This window comes from Strigops habroptila, assembly GCF_004027225.2.
Source record: "Strigops habroptila isolate Jane chromosome 13 unlocalized genomic scaffold, bStrHab1.2.pri S16, whole genome shotgun sequence".
Lineage (NCBI taxonomy): Eukaryota > Metazoa > Chordata > Aves > Psittaciformes > Psittacidae > Strigops > Strigops habroptila.
Window position 1 is genome coordinate 5,947,689 of NW_022651054.1, and position 18,875 is coordinate 5,966,563.

The window sequence follows — 18,875 nt, forward strand, 5'->3', positions numbered from 1 at the left end:
ACCAAGGAGGGAGTTGTGTCTCCCATGGTGTTCAGCAGCAGTTCATGCACAGAGTCTGCTGGTGATGGAGAGAGTGAGGTGGTGCCCCGACTCTGCTCCAGTGCTGCTGCATCCTTTTTTGCCTTTGGAAAAAGTGCTGTGCAGCCTTAACCTTCCACTTGGATGCCCTCCGGGAAGCCTGGTTTAACGCCTCATCTGAGGAACATGATATGAGTTGTTAAAAACATTTTATTTTAAAGTCTGGAGGTGACCTATGAGGCTCCAGGAGACTGGTTCCTGTGTAGCAGCAAGCAGCCAGTTTGTACCTGCCACCTCTGAGCTGACAAGCCTCTTGATACAGCAGTTATCCCTCTGTGGAGAGGACTTGGCTAATCCCAAGCTGTTCCAGTGAGCTCCCAGGGGAGCTGCTGGGAATTGAGCTATAGGGATAGCTCATCTTCTGAGCCAAGTGCTTCCTGCTGGCTGCTTTTGAGCAGCCCCGGTCAGTACTTCAAGCTGTTTGCCCCATGCTTCAGAAGTGTTGATCTCTCTAATCTGTGATGGCCCTCTTTGCACAAGAAGTATTTGACCTGTCTACAGCAGGACCCAAGATCTGCAGGCAGGGTAGCTGGGGAAAAAGACTGGAAACCCATGGCCTGGTCTCTCTCACTGCAGGTAGATCACACACCTTAACTGCTGGTGCAGATGGCCACTTGAGTGCTCCTTGCTTTGGTGTGACCAAGATATATCCAAGTGTCCCCAGCAGAGCTGCTCTGAAGGTGTCTTGGTCCATTTTCATACAGTTACTGCTGGGATCACAGCTACCAAACCAGCTTAAAGTCCTCTGCCCTTTACTGTGGGTGCTGTGACACCCACCAGTGGCTCAGCTGTTGGCTTCCCCATTTCCCTCTTGCAGTACGCAGGCCCACATCTGGAAGCCTCTGTCCCCTCCTCAGCTCTATCACCCACAGCATTGTTGGCATGGTGCTGATGCAAGGGATGAGTCAACATTTCCTGCTACTTTGCTATATGAGGAGCCACAGACAGTTTATTTTGGCAGGAATTTGGGCTTTAAAACCCCCAGGAGACTGGGGCTATCATAAGAGATGTATCTTCCTCACTAAGTGCATGATTCGGTCATTAGAGCTAAAGGATGAAAAAAGAAATGCCAATTCAAGGATGAAACTTGGCTCCATGGAGATACCTGAGCTTTGTCTGTGCTAATACTTGTAGTAATAGGTATTAAATTGTCTCATGTAGACATGGCCCTGAAGGGCAAGAAAACTTCACATTTCCTTTTTAACCTCTTTCTTTTCAAGTCAACCTTTTTTCAGACTTCAGATGAAGTGTCTTTACTGTTGTTTGTTATGCTGTTGCCTGGAGGTCCTCACTTGCATGGCAGCCTGCTGTGCCAAGAGCTGTGTGCATGTTTAGGAGGGAGACCCACAGGGAAGAGTTTAAAATCTATGCAGATAGAAAAGGAAGGACTTACTACTTTATTTTTGAAGAGTGAGGGGTTGCCTTGAGGTTGCTGCGGGTTAAATTCGGAGGGGACATGGCTGTGGTCCCCAGTGCTCCTCTCTGTGGAGAGCTCTGTTTGGTGGTAGGACTTGCTGTATGAGAAGTTGCCCCCAAATCACATGGTCATACATGAGCAATGCATGCATCTACCTCCCTGCCAGTACTAGGTTACTTCAATGTACCTGGGTGTAAAATGCCTGACTTAATCCACCTGTGTTTCTGGGGTAGCAGAAAGAAAAGGCTTATCTGTGTGGCCAGAGACAGAATAAGAGCCTACCTCTCCTAAAGTGAAATCTGGTGCCACAAAAATCTCAGGAAACAGCTTTTCCAATCTAGAGCATTCATCTTTGCTGCAATCAGTTCAGGGAGAGGCATCCACAGCTCCTGCCAGGCAGGTGGGTCTCATCCTGCTATGGAACAGCAATGCTCTGGCTTCATTATTTTTCAAGATGAAATGGCTTTCATGCAGTCTTTCTGAATAACAAGTTATGATGTCACCATCTCTTGTCATCATCCAAGGTAGCCTTTGAAAAGTCATGTGCTTTACCCATTGTCTTTGTAGGTAAAACAAAGTGGCATCTTTCTACATCCTCTGGAAGAAAGAACTTCCATGAGTTACTGAGGTGCTGCTCGAGTCGCAGCCCATATGCCAGCTTTCTTGCAGGCCTGGCTCCTCAGTAGTTTGGGTGCTGTGCATCTGATCAAGCTCTCTGCAACCTCAGCTTGATACTGTCAAACATAATGAAGGGAGCAAAAATATCACTGGGTCAATAGGTGTGAGCTGGATCAAGCTGTGTCCAAGTCAGGAGATATGTGCCTGTCTCATGGTGGTCTTTCTGACTTTTGTGTCTTTTTAAAAGACACTCTTCAAATCCTGTTTCTTCCACAGTCTTCTCTTAGCGGGAGAAACGGGCCCCAGCTCTTTTGGTCACATCCAGGGCCGAACACGCATCCATGTTACAAAGGCATTTGAAGTGCATCTGGAGTTCCATGTGCCCAGATTAGGTCTCCAAAGCATCAAAGTCTCTCAGTCTCTCTTCTAGGTTGGGCCCATTTCCAAGATAAATGCATGTATTTGCAGACAAGCTGTGGAAATGGATGCCTTACCCACTCTGGGGAAGAGGAGAGAGGTCTGGAGAAATATTATTACAAATTCCTGGCTTGAATGACTATTCTTGTCTTTTCTAGGGGCTGTACCCCCAGCAGGACAGCACTGAGAGATTTCGGTGATGCATTAACAGTAAGACTAGTATGTCAGCTATTCTTCCCAGTAGGACTTTATTCTGAAGGATCTTTTCTTTTAATTGCTGCCTTTCCATTTTTGATGACAGCTTCCCAAGTGAACAATGGGCTGCGGGAAACCTTGGGCCATCCTGTCTCCACTGTGTTAGCTGCAAAGAAAATCTGCACACCCGATCTGCCCCTGCTTAACAACATGACCAGGGAAGAGCTGATAGCTCCTTGTTAGGGCAGTAGAGCTCTCCTGATGGACATAAGGAATCCCAGAAAATGTGCAGTCATAACGTATGCTTCATTAGCATGCTCACCTGGGCACTAGAGTCCCTTTTATCACCCTTATCTAGATTACTGGACACCTTTTTCAATAAAGTAAAGAAAGTCCTGCAAGCTCTGTCAAAATGCCATTAAATCTACACATGAAAACCTGAAGCAATGCGTTCATAGTTTTGTTCCAAGGAGTTTAGAAGCAGCATAGGGAGTCACATAGAAATACCAAGAGGAAGGGGGAAAGGTGTTAGTTTGGTACAGGTCAAGGCTTGGATCAACTCCTCCCCAGTTCAGACCAATGTGTGTGCTCCAAACTTGGGGATACCCCCAGGAGCTGAGCTCCAGGTCCTCTGGAGGTTTTGAGGCACTGGGGCTGCTAACTCAGTGGGCTGCTACTGGTGGATATGACTTTGCCTTCACTGAAGCTGTGTAATCAGGGGAGTTAGGTAAGGTGTGAAGTGTGCTTGTGAGCTCTGGTTGTATGAATGGTCATTACAATGCTTCTTGGTGAGCACCCTGGACCTGGTCTCCTCAGCAGATGTGTACTGAAGTCCAAAGAGCAGAGCAGCTCTGATGACTGAGCTGTCATTTGTGTGCCTCTGCTGTGGGCAGGGCAAGGGCTGGTGTCACTGCAGGGCACACAGGCTTCCAGTTTTCTCCCCACCATCAGCAGTGTCTGGGTTAAGCACCAGCTCTCTTGGGTAATAGGGAACACACAACACCCTTGTCACTTTACTCAGCCCTTTCTGTGAGATGGTAAACTGCCACCACAACTGCACACAATGTTTGGGTGGCATCCAGCCTCAGGAGAAGAGTACTGCTGATTCACTGCTGTCTGATGTCATCTTCCAGCTCAATGTATGAGATCTCCACCATACCCCATGTGTCATGTGTCTGCTCTGCTATGGGCATGAATCAGCTACAGGGGCTTGCAACACTCTCCAAACTTGTATCCCTTAGCTCAAGACGCTTGGGTCTAGGGTTTCTAAATCCATTCCCCATTTCAACCTGCATGTGAAGCTAGTTCGCACAGATGTGGCCAAGCAGATTCTTTGCTCCCTAAATCTGCAAGACAAGTCTTTAAGAGCAATGAATAGGTCATATGGATTTCTTTCATTATCTCTTAGCCCTCTGTGACTTGGAGATGACTATGTCATCTTGGATTGAAAGGTTTTCTCACAGTTCAATATTTTTTTAATTATCCTAAGAGATCCTGAAAATCACTTCAGCAATGAGTTTGGTCCCATCTCCTGCAATAATGTCTGAATAAATAATCTCTAATGTTAGTGCATGTGGCATATCAAAGCAATCTAGTTTAGTCTGTGAAGTATATTCTGTATTAATCTCACCTTACCTGTGAATGAGGTGGCAAAGCATCCACAAACACATGAACTACTTGATGTTTTTCCTTCAAATCAAAAAAACCCTGTCTCCATGGTCCTATTATCTCCTCTTATTAAGTATGTTTTCATGCTGTGCTTTTTTTTTGTGCCCACAGTCGATAACAATTTAAATGATACTCTTTGATGACCTTTGTTCACATCATTTATTTCCATCTCTTTATCTGATTTTGCCAACAGGACCTAATTTGAAAGAGGCTGCAGTTCAGCGGCAGGAGGGATTTAAACACTGTTAAGACTGACATTTTCCCTCATCTCACATCCCGTGGGGTGTACCTGATTGCAAATTTATAATACACCAGAGGTCTTGCCATCAGAAGATACAGCCTTACAGTAACAGCAACTAATTTAAAATAGATCTCCAGTGCATCAGTGTCTGGGGCTGGTTTACACAGACTAATTAATCCTTATTTGACCTGAATTAACTCTTAATCTGTGTGAAATGAAAGAGCTTTACCGGGATACAGAAAAATTTAAAAGATGGAAAACCCTTTCAGAGCAGGAGGTTTCTGCAGCTCGGTTGCTTGTGGATTAAAATACATGTTGGCTGCTGCTGTAGAAAATCAGCCCCTTCATTTCTTTTCTATTTCCGCCCCCCCCCCCCCCACCCCCCCCCCCGGTTATTAACCAGAAAATACAGGAGGGGGCAGAGGATTTTTTTGCCATCAGCAGTTGCTGTGCCTTGGTAAGCAGTGCAGAAGCAGAGCAGAAGAGTTGTCCCTGCTGTTTCCTGCTGCTATCTTGGGTTTATCGAATAAATCCTCAGGATGGCACAAGGGAGAAAGATCATTTGGGAGCAGATCTTCCCCTTGATGTCCCCAGGTTGCACAGTGTCCAGCTGAGAGATGGCTTCCCTTAGGAGCAGTTGCCTTGGCAAGGACTGCAGATGTGAGCACTGGGCAAATACAGAAAATTCATAGCAGATACTCCTGATGTAGCCTGCCCAAAAGCAGGGGGATGTCCCCACTCCATATCTTTGGGATAGGGGGGACTTGTGCAGTTGGAAAACAACCCAAACTTTCAGGCTCAAAAGTTTCTCCATCAGGTTTGATAAAATAACAAGCTCAATCAGATGTCCTCTTGTGCCCCACAGGACTCTCCCAGAGCACAGGATGAGCAAATGGCTCATCCAAGCTGATCTCAAGAACCTAAAGGAATGAACACATCCTGAGCCATAGTACACCATGATGCAGGGGTTAAGTCGGATGTGCTGGGTTGGAAGTGAGATGTGGAGACCAGAGCTGGAGCCCGGATAAAAGTCAAGGCTACCCTGAATGTGAGTGTACTTTCACTGCTGAGCCCTGGGATCTTGTTCAGCATTCATGCATGTGTTAAGGGCTAGCTGGGACTTTGGGAAGCTGTAGAATAAAAATTGAATGGCTGGAGAAGGTTGGACCTGCACATGTAACCTGGTGTTTTGGTTAGATTTTGTGGCACGCTGTGCTGAATGCTCCTGCTTGTGGAGACAAAAGCTCCCTCAGAGCTCATCACTGGTTTGTTCTCATCTGTATTTCATCCTGCAAAGACAGTCGAGAGATGCTTGGGGGTTATGAGAAGACTGTCTAATGTTATGATGGGCCAGGTGAGATGTGTCTCCTAGTGCTAGGAAGGCAGCAAATTACTTTCTCCTTTGTTCTTGGCACACTCTCCCACCACCCCTGTTCACCTGTTATTTGCTCTATTTGAAATTGAGTTCAGCCGATACAGGACCATCACACCGTATCTAAATACCTAAAACAAAGGGCAGGATCCTTATCTCCAATTCCTGAGCATTGACCTGTCCAAAGTCACCCCAGAGACCTGAGGCAGAAGCATGGTGTGAGCCCCAGTCCCCTGCATAGTAAGACCTTCTCTGCCAATGTTGCTGTGAATGCCATTATTATTGCATTAAATGTCCATTGCCCCAGCAGAGAGGTGTTTCAAAAGATGCTACCACATTATGCAGAATAAATGTCACCATCTCAAATCAGCAAGCTGCCAAAGGATTGAGGTACCATTTAAAGGTTATCCAGTGCTGCTTGTATCTCTATTTTCAATTACCCCCACTTGTTGGCTTTGAAGTCTTTCGTTTGGAAAATAAATCATAGCTCAATGTGCTGCTCCATCATTCAGTAATGCCTGACGTGACAGTCTCAGAAGATCACAAGATTATAGTGATAAGGGTCTAGTTTTAAAATGTTTACCATTTCCCAGTCAGATCTTTGACCTCAGACTGCATTAATGTTGTGCCATTTTTAGGTCTAACGCCAATCTCTGTCTTGCAACATATCATAATTTTAATGCCTGATTTTCCACTCTGAATTATGGTAATTTATTGTAATAGTGTGATTTGACCTTTTCAGTATTTCCTATTTTTATTGGCTAGGTGTTTTGTCCCTTTCCCCAGAGGTTAGCAGGACTTTGGTGGTAGCAGAGGAGGCAAGTGAGCCTATCAAAGCACGCAGTGCTGAAAAGGGCAAAACACAAGAGCATCCTGCTAATTCAGGGGCCAGGGAACATGTGGAAATTTAAAGGTGATGCTTGTGGCAAACCCCATGCCAAGAAGAGAAATGACATGTTGTCAGCCTTAGAGAGGAAAGGGCATCTTCAGGAACGGCTGAAGCGATGTCCGTGAACCTCCATGTGTGAAGCAGGGCTCTGGAAAGGCATGTAGTGCCTTCACAGTGCCAGCCTGTGTCTCACCAGTGTGGACGTTGCTGTCACAGTTTGAAGCTGGTTCCAGAGTAGTGAAATGTCCTTGAGAGTGGATGGGTCTGTTTTTTGAGGAAATCAGCTTTAGGAACTGGAGTGTGCCCTGACAAGGGAGCAGAAACATAAAAGGCCAAGATAGAAAGTGAGAATATAATCTGAATTGTTTCTCTTGCCCTCTGCCCAGAAACACTACTTCTCTAAGGTAGGATTTGCAGGCACACAATGAGAAAAGAAAGTGGTAGCTTACTATAAAAAAAAACAAAGAAGTAAACCCCAGAAACACTAAAATAATCCCCTACAACAAAAAGCTTTGATAAAAGCAAAGCTGAGCCTGAGGGTGATGCTGCTTCTTCACCCTGTTCTTCAGCATCAGATTTGTTCCAGGGGACCCAGCCTTTCCTTTCTATTTTGGAGTGGGTTGGGCTGGGTTTTTTTTAAGGACTGCCCTTGGGCAATCCTTTTGAAATAAGTATTTGTGCCTGGCTCTGGAAAGGAACAGCAAAATCAAGCAGTCAGCTCTTCTAATGGCCATACTGCATTTCTGGGAGCAGCATCTTCAGTCTTTGCTCTCAAGGAGTGGGAAAGCACTGCAGAGGGGCTGTGACTTGAACCCTCCAAGGGGCATTTTGGAGCTTTTACTAATAAGGGCTCAGACAAACATGCATCTAATTCTACCCCAGAGGGGTGGTGGTTGCTGTTATGAAGCTTTGATGGGAAGCGAATACAGAAAATAAAAGGCAAAGCAAGTGCTGAGGATCTCTTGCCCTGAAAGTGACGAAAAAATGTTATTGGAGCTGCTGCAAACAGAATATATTGGAAACACGATAGGACTGAACTTATCTCCTTGGGTTTGTATGGCTCCTACCAGGATCAGGATCTGGTCTACCCTTGGACACTTTTGCATCACCAGTCTTGAATTATAGAAGCATGAATTTTGTCCAAAGCCAGAGGCAAAGCTAATAAGCATGCCTGGAGAAGGCATGATGCCAGTGTCATCCTGCTTAAATGTGTGGGCTAAGGGGGAGCAGCAGTACCAGCATCCTTCATGCACCAGCTGTAGTCCTGTGTGCCATTACTGACCCCAAGGCACCAGGTGTGGGCCAATGTGATGGATTAACATTAAGGGAGCCCATAAAATGTATATTGTGCATATATGAAGTTATATTTTCAGGTGATTTGTTTTCTCTTGAGCCATCCAACTTATCTCCACCAAAGAGTTAATTTATGGTGTTTACCCAAAGTGATTGGTCCAGGGCAGGAGATGGGGTGTAGTTTCCTTGTAAAAGGTCTCCCTTCAGCTTAGCTGGTGGACATGCAATTCTTCTTACTCTGTGTCTGCACCAGGTGTTTTATAACAGGCAAACATCCATCCTTTCCAGTTCATCCCAAAGGCCATTTCCATTACCCCTTAGTTGGGTTGCCTGGAAATAACAAAGCTTCCCAGTGCTGAGCTTCAGTAAAATACTCTATCACTTTGTACCTCACAGATGATGCTTTATTTCATTGTCTCTAATGGGATTGTACTCCCAGAGGCTGGATTTGTCCTGTGGCTTTTCCCAGCAAGCTTGCACTTGACAGTTACACAGTGCTTGGGTTTTAGCTGACACTTTTCAACGAGTCATGCCCCAAGTTACAACATTGGTAGGAGTTTAGTGCCTCCAAGACTTCTGGCCCTCTGTCAAATCTGGCTGAATTTGCCCATAGCTCATCTTTCCTGATGAGTACTGGTACCTATGGGGCTGTTCCCTTAAGCACACACAGATGTATTTGTTTTCTTACATGAGAAAAGACAAAAACTGTCTTAATTCTGACCAGACTGAAGCTCTTTAAGAAGCTTGCGTTTATCTGACCCCATGAAGACTGTTTCTGCCCTATAGAACATATTTTGGACTTGCACTGCGTAACCGTTTATTTCAGGAAGTAAAGGTAGCCAAGCAAGGCTGGTGGAACTTGGGATCTGAGTTAACTTCACTGATTTCCTGCATGATTTGAGACCAGTTTCCTTCATTTTGATGTTCATCTGCCTTACCTGTAACCAGGCCAACAACAGAGAGTTTAGCTACAGGCATCAGTCCTCACGGCTGGCCAGCCCATACCTAAAGGATGACTAATTAAAATACGGTAGATATATACTGCAGTTGTGGGGTGACAAAGTCATCACCTGTTGGAAGGGAAGCTAAACCAGAGGTGGGTATTCCTGAACTGTCAGCTTTCTAAGCAACCTTTTAAAAAAACCTACACGAATTGTGATTTTATTGTACATTTTCAATCCATTCAGCCAATTCTACAGCAATACATCTAGAAGTACACTTGCGCTAGGTGCCTGCTTTCTATATAGAATCACCTTGGTTAGTTTGATGTGCAAATGGTTACTTAGAAATACTAATATCTGTGGCGAGTGGTTTCAAACGACTACACACAGGCGTATACCTCTAGAACATACTGTATGTGTACACTGGGGCCTTTGAAAATGGCTCCTTTTCAGTTTCCATTTGCATCCTGTTACTGAACTGGGATTTTGCACAAATATTTTAAGATAATTGTTTTAACATTTTCATGCTTGCTTTAAAAGTGTATCATCCTCTGTGATCACAGACAATGGGAATGATTGTTCAGTGGTCTCTTACTCTAATTGAGTCAATTTGCTTTGCTGGGATTTCCCTCTCCCCTGTATTCAGCACTCAGAGTGGTAGGACCAAACAGAGTGAAGCGGATCTAATTAACTCCTCTCAAGGGTATTGACTTGTCTGCAAAAGAAGAGAACAGCAATGAGGAATACATTATGAGAGCCTATTCATTGCCAACTTGCACACAGTAGCACATCTTCCTCTTGCAAAACCAGAGTTTACATAAATTTCCTTATTTGATTGTATTTCCTGTTGTATAAAGGCACCAGAAGCTGTGTGAACTCCTATGGTTTCTGAAGACAGGAAATCAAAAGGAAATAAAGCAAAAGTGCTTTGTCTAAACAGTGGAAATTAGAAATTCATAATTAGCCTTTGTTCATTAGGAGGATCAAAAGTGAAATGGGGAGTAGGTTGGTGTATTATCTGCTCTCATTTAAGGTGTGCTCATGTGTAGGTATAGAAAATGAGCCTGACTGAAGGTCAGATGCTCCCTTCATCTCCCTTGAACACCTGTGGGAATAGCAAAGACTTCACATCCATGCAAGGCATGCCCAAAGTCTGGAAAATCCTGTAAACACAAGGAGCTGTTCTGGCAGTGAGCATTAGCAGGGAGCAATGCTACAGTTGGGAGCAGGTGGGCTGCCTAGCCAAGAAGCCACTGCCTCCAGCTCAGATGGAGATGGTGACATGGGGACAGGAGACAGACTCCTGTCCTGTGGTTTCCATCCACTTGGCTTTGGGTGTTACTAAAGAACAGAAGTTCATATTAGTATAATATGAAAATATAGCTAAAGAGTTGCGTGCCTCAGTTTCCCCAGTGGAAACCGTAAAGTGAGTGATAGCATGCAGACACTGAAGGGTTTAACCCATGGATGTTGACCTACAGTATCTTGAACCGTGTTCTAGAAACTGGTAGCAGCTGGACGCAGGATAGGTAACAATGACCATTTGTGTGCCATGGTGATAGGAACATCACTGGTGAGATGGACAGTACCTCTGCTGAGGTGTGCAGTGTACTTGTTAGATGGCAATAGCCTTCATCTCTGAGAGTGTTTGTCAGAGACTTTCTTGTGAGAACAGCCACAAAGCTGCCATGGGCATTATCACCTGGGGCTAATAATCTATGCTTGTAATTGGAAAGTCATTGTCACTCATTGACACAAACTCAAAAGGACTTTCGTGGTACCCTTGAAATTCTGGTGGGAATATTTGCTTGCAGGATGTGCAGTTTCCTTCAGCTGTAGCATTGTCATAGAGTCACCTTTGCTTTGGAGACCCGGACCTCTTGAGGCAGGTAGGAACAGAGGAAAGCTGAAATACAGTTACTTTTTACTCTACAAAGTACAAAGGAACCTTTATGCTTCTCTTCTCTGGAACATTAAGCAGTTAGTAAGTGTTTCTGACCATCGTACTAAGATGACATAAATGAAGATGGTGTGTCTGGCTAGCCAAGGTAACCCAAGAGCAACTGGGAGCTATTTGCAGATGTCAGAAGCTAACAAGGTGCTGGCTCTTCTGCTAAATAGAAATCCTTTCTGAATGTCCCAACTCCTGACACAAGCTGTTGATTGTCATCTTTATTATACTATGTGCAAATAAATACATAATAGCATCTTGCCAAAATGTATTGCCATTCAAATTGTACCCGTAAACTGTACGTCTAACACAATCTCAGTGTTTCCTAATGAATACATTTCCCTACCAACTTCTGCAGGACGAGAGCTCTGGTGTTGTGATTTTATTCAACAGTAGGGCTGCAGATGTGTGTGTCTCTTGAAGGGGGAAAGGATCAGGAATGGGAAGGGACATTGTCAGCACCTGCATCAGCACATAATCAAATGAGATCACAAGAGACATTAAAGGTATAATCTGAGCACCATGACCCTCTTCCAGACACAGCTGTGGGCAGCATCGATGCTCTCAAAATAGTTTTGCTGCAGCATCACCTGTTTAACAATGTTTTGCAAGCCTTTACACTCCCTTGTGTCCTAACACCTTCTTTTAGGAAGGCCAGGGTGGGTACTAGCAAGTTTCACCTGTTACATTACTATGTGCACTGTATCAAGTTTGTACGGGCTCTTGGTGCCTCCAGTCCTCTTTGCTCTGTTGGGTGATGTCTTGCTCTGCAGCCTCTGCAGTCTATTGCAAAGATAAATAACGGCAGTAGAGAAGTAGGAATCACTCACACTGGGATATATAGAGGCATGATAATTCAAGGTGGCTGCCTTGGTGTTAGGGCAGCAGACTATTGCTGGAGGGTGCTTCAGCAAGGTGACTGAAGGCAGCCACCCCCTCTGTGCTAGCTCTTCTTGCTCACCCAGAGGCTGGAGCTGGAAACCCTCCACACTGTCTCGCTGAGGTGAGGGTTGTGTGTCTCCACCGCTTGGGAAAACAGAACAACAGTTTTCTCAAAGGACAAAGGTAAATCGCAGTAGATCATCCCCCATTCCTTTCCTAAACAAATGCAAAACACATTTGCCACCAGCAAAGTGTTTTATGGTTCCCACCTCATTCTTACTTGTTTGATAGCTTTTGCAGCTCAGCCTGCAAAGCTGGCTGTGGTGGGACAGCCCTGGGAGCTAGTGACCATAAAGGCTTGTTGTGACCCTGAGATGGTTTGGCAACGACATGACTGGTACTGGGTAGAAGCATTGGGAAAAGGCTGATACAGCAATGGAGAAGCATGAAGCAGCTGCTGTGTTTCCTTCCTCTTTGCTGGGGTAAGGGGATTCGCATGCATTAGTAGGAGCAGCTGCTCACACCTGTATGTGTTTACACCCCACTTTGCCTTTCTTCATATGAGTGGTGTTAAATTAATCTATAATACCTATAGCAGCAATAGTTATTAAATGCAATAATTACCTGTATGCTGAAGAATGCCCTATTTATGCACCAATGTATTCAGTTCAATCTGTTGTGCAACTGCACTTAATAAATAGAGCAAAAGGTGGTTTATAGGCCAGGGCTGTGCTTTTATCAGCTTTCCACTGCAGTCATCAATTAAACCATTAAATAATAAATAGATTGGCTCAGCTCTATTAAATGATAATCTTCAGTGCCATACATTCTGTGATGTCAGCCACGTGTGCTGGGAGTGTGCGTGCTCCTGTCTTCATAGGCATCAGAGCTGGGTAAGGTGATGGGTGAAGCTGAGTCTGCTGCATGGCAGAGCAGGGGCTTGGCATCTCCTTGTGGTGAGCTCTTCATTGCCTGGGTAGCATGCAAAGGTGAAACTCCACTCTTCAGAATCTGTTTTAATAAGCTTTGACACCAAGCAACTCTTTGGATGCCTTTTTCCCCTATAGGAACTTACATCCTAGCACCAGAAAAAGCCCACTGGAGAACTGTATTTATTCCTTTGTTGCTGCTAAATGCAATGAGGCTTTGGGAGACTAGCTTAATGTGGAGATTTGTTGTGAATGTCTCATATGATGCTTGGCCTTTCCTTGCCTCAGCTGCCCTTTTAGGTGAAGAAAGGTGAGCAGGACTTTACAGAAGGGTTATAAGGACACTACTTATTCCATAAGTATTATCCATAATACTTAAGGATACTACTGCAGGGTGCCATTGCACTTGACTGAGGGAGGTATGTTGTATCAAGGCTTATAAACTACATTAGGGCTGCTCCAGGGCAAAAAAGTTGTCACAAAAAGGACCCAAGAGTGTGTCTGCAGCCTGTGAAATGGTGGTGGGTGCAGTGTGCCCGGTGGGAAAGAGCCCTGTGACCTGCCAGCTCCAAGGTGTGCCAAGGCACTGGCAGCCAAGTGGCACGGCCACACCAGGCACCGCTCAAGCAGCTGAACTACAGACACTGCTGACCCTGAGTGCTCAGGAACATTCCCATCCCAGTAACCTACTATTGTGTAAGGGCACCAAGGGCACAGACTGATGGAAATTTGGGTACCAAAATCCCCTTGGTCCCTTAGCCTCACCCAGCCTCACAGCTGCAGTCAGACAGGCATCCTTTTGGCTTAGTACATGATCAGTGCAAGAATAATACAGCAAAACCTGCCTGGGAGGACACTAGTGCACCAAAGGTACATTTTAGGGAGCAAAACATTAATTTTTAGGACAACAATCCCCCTCCTCAGGAATCCTGTCATCTCCTGCTGGGAGGGTGAGAGCAGTACCTGACACTCGCTGGGCTGGATTACTTGGACATCACACTGCTATTGTCGTCCTTCATGCTTTGTAAAGCACTTGGGGATGACTTGGCAGGGGGGAAAGGTGTTTCCTGATCTTATGCCTTAAAAAAGCTTCACTAATTAAATTGTAGTCAGCAACAGAGAGGGTATTTTTCCTGGCAGTTAAATGGCTGGAGGATCTGAGGGCCCCAGGCAAAGCCAAAGGTATTTGATCCAGCAAGATGTTAACTGCCAGGGAATATCCCAACAAAACAGCATTATTGCTGTAATATGCTTAATAAAACATTCTGGTTTTCCTCTGGCACCATAGGCACTGGGAAGGCATGTAGACAACATACAACTGCTTCTGCATCTAACTCAGCTCAGTGGGCAAAGAGAGCAGGAGGTGCAGGGTGCTGTACCCCTCGCACTGTCAGATTGGACGCGCTGCATAAACCAGTGCATTTCCATTCAGAGAAACAGGGAGGCAGGCCAGAGGAAACCAGTGTTTACTCGACCTCTTAACACCTCTAAATCCATGGAAGTGTTGTTTCTGATGCCAAAACGAGGGTGCACTTGAGCAGAAAAGGCTCTGCTCTTACTACTGGTGTTATTTCTTGCATTTTGCTATTTATGCGTTCTTTCTGCTGCGGTGGTATCAGGGTGTTTTGCTGTTGCTAATTGTAGAGGACAAACACAAAAGTACTTTGCAATCCATCATGGATTAATGCTGTGAGATGGACCAGGACTACAATCTCTGTTTTGTAACAGGGAAACTGAGTCAGGGTTTAAGGAACCGGGCTATGACTTGATTACAGCACGTCAATAGGGAAACTCCTGAATTAGCTCAGGCTTGCAAAGAAACTCTGCTGCTTTGTGGGGAAAGAGGACTGTGGGGTTCATCTGGGTTCAAGCTTTTCCCAAATATCCTCTATAACCCTCAGACCTCCCCCTTCTCTGCCTGCAAAATAAGTTAAAACCCCCAGTTTATTTCTCCAAGCTTTGCTTCCCTCCACTCTTCAGAGTGCAGAGCCCATCAGAGAAGGAGTCTGAGCCTTACATACCATATGAAACACAGTGCAGCCCTGATCTACCCCTCCATCCTACATCTCGCAGGCTGGAGCCAAACCAGCATTTCCCTGGGACTGCTTCACACAATAGCAGCACTCATGTGAAAGCAGGCTTTATCAACCCACATCACACCAGAATTTATGGCTCCTTTAATAAAAGTGAGATCATCACTCTTGGCTTAATTTTTCCTTTTTATTGCCTTTTACATGTACAAGTAATGATCAGCTGCTTAAATATCTCTAAAGCCAACATTTAAGGACATGTTCAAATCTCTCTCTAATGAATGGCAGTGTCAGTTCAGAGGGACTGAAGGCTCAGTAGGACTAAGCCTCCTACAAAAGGCTCTTTGTAGGACTGGCTCCAGCATTGTATCCCATCCTTCCTTCAAGATCCCCCAAAGGGGTCAAGTCCCACTGAAACAGTGAGATGCACTGGTCCTGTGGCTGGGTGCTCAGTGCAGGCTCAGGTCAGAGATCACAGGCAGGTTTGAAGAAAAAGGTGAATGTCTCTGTGCCTGTCTACACAGCCCGTGTTAAAATAGGACCTTCACAAAGTTCCAGGCACAGTTTAAGAGATTCCTTGGATTTCCTAATCATCTTTCAAGAGAAGTCATCAGATTAGGAACTGAAGGCTTTGTTTCCCCTTGTTCCCCAGAATGACTTCTGGACACTGTATGCTCTCCATTTGCCCATAACAAGCATCAGAGTTGGCCTTGTATGTTATTGAGATGTTACTTGGATATACAAGAACCTAAATGCAAATGAAGCTTAATTCCTAAGTGCCTGTATCATTTTTAAAATACGAATTTTAGGCTCTAAATCAGTTCTCCAAACCATCTCCCTTCCTCAGGTGTTGCTCATATGCGGAAAGAAAAGAGTACCCGGTGCCTGGCTGTGTTTCTGCTGAACTCACCAGCAAATACAGTTTAAGGGGAGAGATAAGGTTTATCCCCTCACTTGGCCCTTCTATTCTTCATAAAACATATGCCATGTGCAGCCCCTGATCCTGCTGCCCTGAGGTGACCTCCAGCTCATGGCTCCATCCCAATGCCTGAAAAGGAAGTGAGAGCTGCTGTAGGAAACCCCAGAGCTGCTCTGAGCTCACACTGAGAAGCGCTGAAAGGTTTGAGGCATTATTGTCAGTGCATTGACTTCTTCCTTCTGCTCTATGAAAAATTGATTTACTGTAGCTGTAAAGAATTTGCAGTGTACTTACATACATGTAATTGGTTAGAGTGCTCGCTGAGAGACACAGCAACCCGCCTCACGGTGCCCTGCCACGTGCCTGTGTTTGCAGTAGAGGATGCTCTGGTAAGGCTGAGGTGGAATTGCTGAGTGACAGCACAGATACAAAAATTAAGTGTTCCTTTTTCCACCTACCATTAGTCTGTAAAGTGCACGAATTTTAATTAAGCTCATTTAGAGCAGGGCAGTGTATGCAAAACACGAATATCAGCAATGTAGTCGTCTGGATTGGCTCTGTTTGTCAAAATAATGGTATGGGGGGAAAGTGTGTCTTAAATTGTGAATGAGCAGTGCAGGGTTCAGATGCGCCTTTGAGACCCCTCCTGCAGTCCTGTGTCCAGCTCTGGGGCAACAACACAAGAGGGACTGCTGGAGTGAGTCCAGAGGAGGCCACGGAGCTGCTGCGAGGGCTGGAGCAGCTCTGCTCTGGAGCCAGGCTGAGAGAGCTGGGCTGGGGCAGCCTGGAGAAGAGAAGGCTCCTGAAGGGGAGACCTTAGAGCAGCTCCAGTGCCTAAAGGGGCTCCAGGAAACCTGGAGAGGGGCTTTGGACAAGGGCCTGTAGGGACAGGACACGGGGGTTAACCTGCCAGAGGGGAGATTGAGATGAGCTCTTAGGCAGAAGTTCTTCCCTGTGAGGGTGCTGAGGCGCTGGCACAGGGTGCCCAGAGAAGCTGTGGCTGCCCCATCCCTGGCAGTGTTCAAGGCCAGGTTGGACACAGGGGCTTGGAGCAACCTGCTCTAGTGGAAGGTGTCCCTGCCCATGGCAGGGGATTGAAACTGGATGAGCTTTAAGGTCCCTTCCAACCCAAACCAGTTTGGGGTTCTATGATGTACTTCTCCAGATCTCTGCAGGTGGTCTGAAAACCTTGTACTGGTCTCAGTGAAGCAAATCTTCCTAGGAGCCCTACAAAAATCTCACTTGAGTTAATCAGCTTAATGAGACTGTTGCCTGGCGCATAGCGTTAGTGTTGGTGTAGGATGCTCTGGAAATGCTTAGGGGTGCAAGCAGGGTCCAGGTTACCCAAGGGCTAGGACTTGCGGCCACAGAGCCAAAGCTCACCCTGTTGGGAGGGCAGGTAACACAACAGAAAGCAGGTGTTGAACCTTCGTACCATGTTAAACTGTCTTGTAGAGATTTTCTGTTGGAGAGGGAGCTGTTTGGCATCAGACCCATTGGGTCGGCTACAGCAGTTTGTGGTAAAACCTGCTGTGTTCAGCTGATGGGGCCTTTAACAGAAATCAAGGAAAGGCTTCAAATGAGGGGAGGGTAATTAGTTGTTGATTGTCTGGGCTCCACAGGCAGGGATGGAGGAAAGAAGTCAGACTAGAAGCTCTAAGTTTACTGTGCTGACAGAAAAAATGAGGAAGGGGATGGTTTTCAGTGGACGTCTACCAGGAGGCTACTTACAACAGTTGTTTATTATTTGAGTTGTTTATTATTTATGGAACAGATTGCTCAGAGAGATGTAGGTGCCCCATCCTGGTTAACACTGAAGGTCAGGCTAGACGGGGCTCTGAGTATTCTGAAGAAGGTTGCTAGTTGAAGATGTCCCTCTTCAGTGCTGGAGAGGGGTTGGACTACACAGCTTTTACAGGTCCTTTCCAACTCACTGTTCTATGGTTCTTTGGGAGGGTAAATGAGGGGCTGAAATCTCTCCTTCCTTTCTTCCCATGAAATCTCTGTGTGCCAAACAGCTTCTGCTGATCATCCCATGCCGCTCATGGTCTCCAAGTTGTGCCAAACCTCTCTAACATGCTCAAGTTCATGAGCTGCCCTGATGCAGGCAGGGATTTCACCCCCAGCTTCCACAACTCACTGCACAAAGAGCAGCGGGGGCTTGCCAGCTCTTGGGGGCTCTGCATCTGCACTGCAAGGCTGATGCATCCCAGCTGGGTCCCAAGTCGCTCTGTGCGTGCAGGGGTTGGGATTTCAGGACATCTGGCAGCCCAGGCTGTGCAACATCTGGAAAACCAAGAGTTTGCCACCCAAAGTGGGACTCAGCAGGTCTGGGATCTGACTCCTTGTCTGCGACCTTTCAGGGCGAGGGCTGGGAGGGAGTAATCTTTCCTCTGCTTTTGTAATTGCGTCGGTGCATTTGCTGGGGCTGTGCCGGCTGAAGTGCTGACAATTTGGTAAGGCTGCATTCTTCTAGGGGGGAAAAACTGGGAAAGTAGTTACATCTGTGAAGTCTCCAGCCTATCTCGGCTGCCAAAAGTGCTAAGTAACAAAACTGAAGCGCGCTCTGGCTTCAGATGCTGTGGACTTCACTGTTTTAAAAGGGGCCTCTTCCCACCATGGTTTGTTCAACGACCTCTGCGCAGATGAGAAAAGTCAGGGTGCAAGGCGGGCTCTCGCTTGTGCTTGTGTTTGTTTTAGTGTAAAAACCCACATAAAGTGTTGTCTGAGAGATCGGAACTGGGTGATGAGGGTGTGTTTTGGCTGTGGATATGCTCTCTTGCAGCAGCCCCCGGGGCAGCCCTGCTAGTGCCCAGCAGTCAAGGGCATCTGAGCTCTGGTTTCCAGCAGCAATGTGGATATTGCACATGTTTAGCCTGTTATCTGCTGAGGATCCCTTTGCACTGCCTCACCCCTGCCCTTCCTCTCTTTGTCAGTCGGTGGATGCCCTGACCCTTGTTAGTGAACAGGAGACCTCTAGGGCTAGTTATTATTTAATGCTGCATTTCCTGCCTTTGTTTTTTTGTATTTACCTT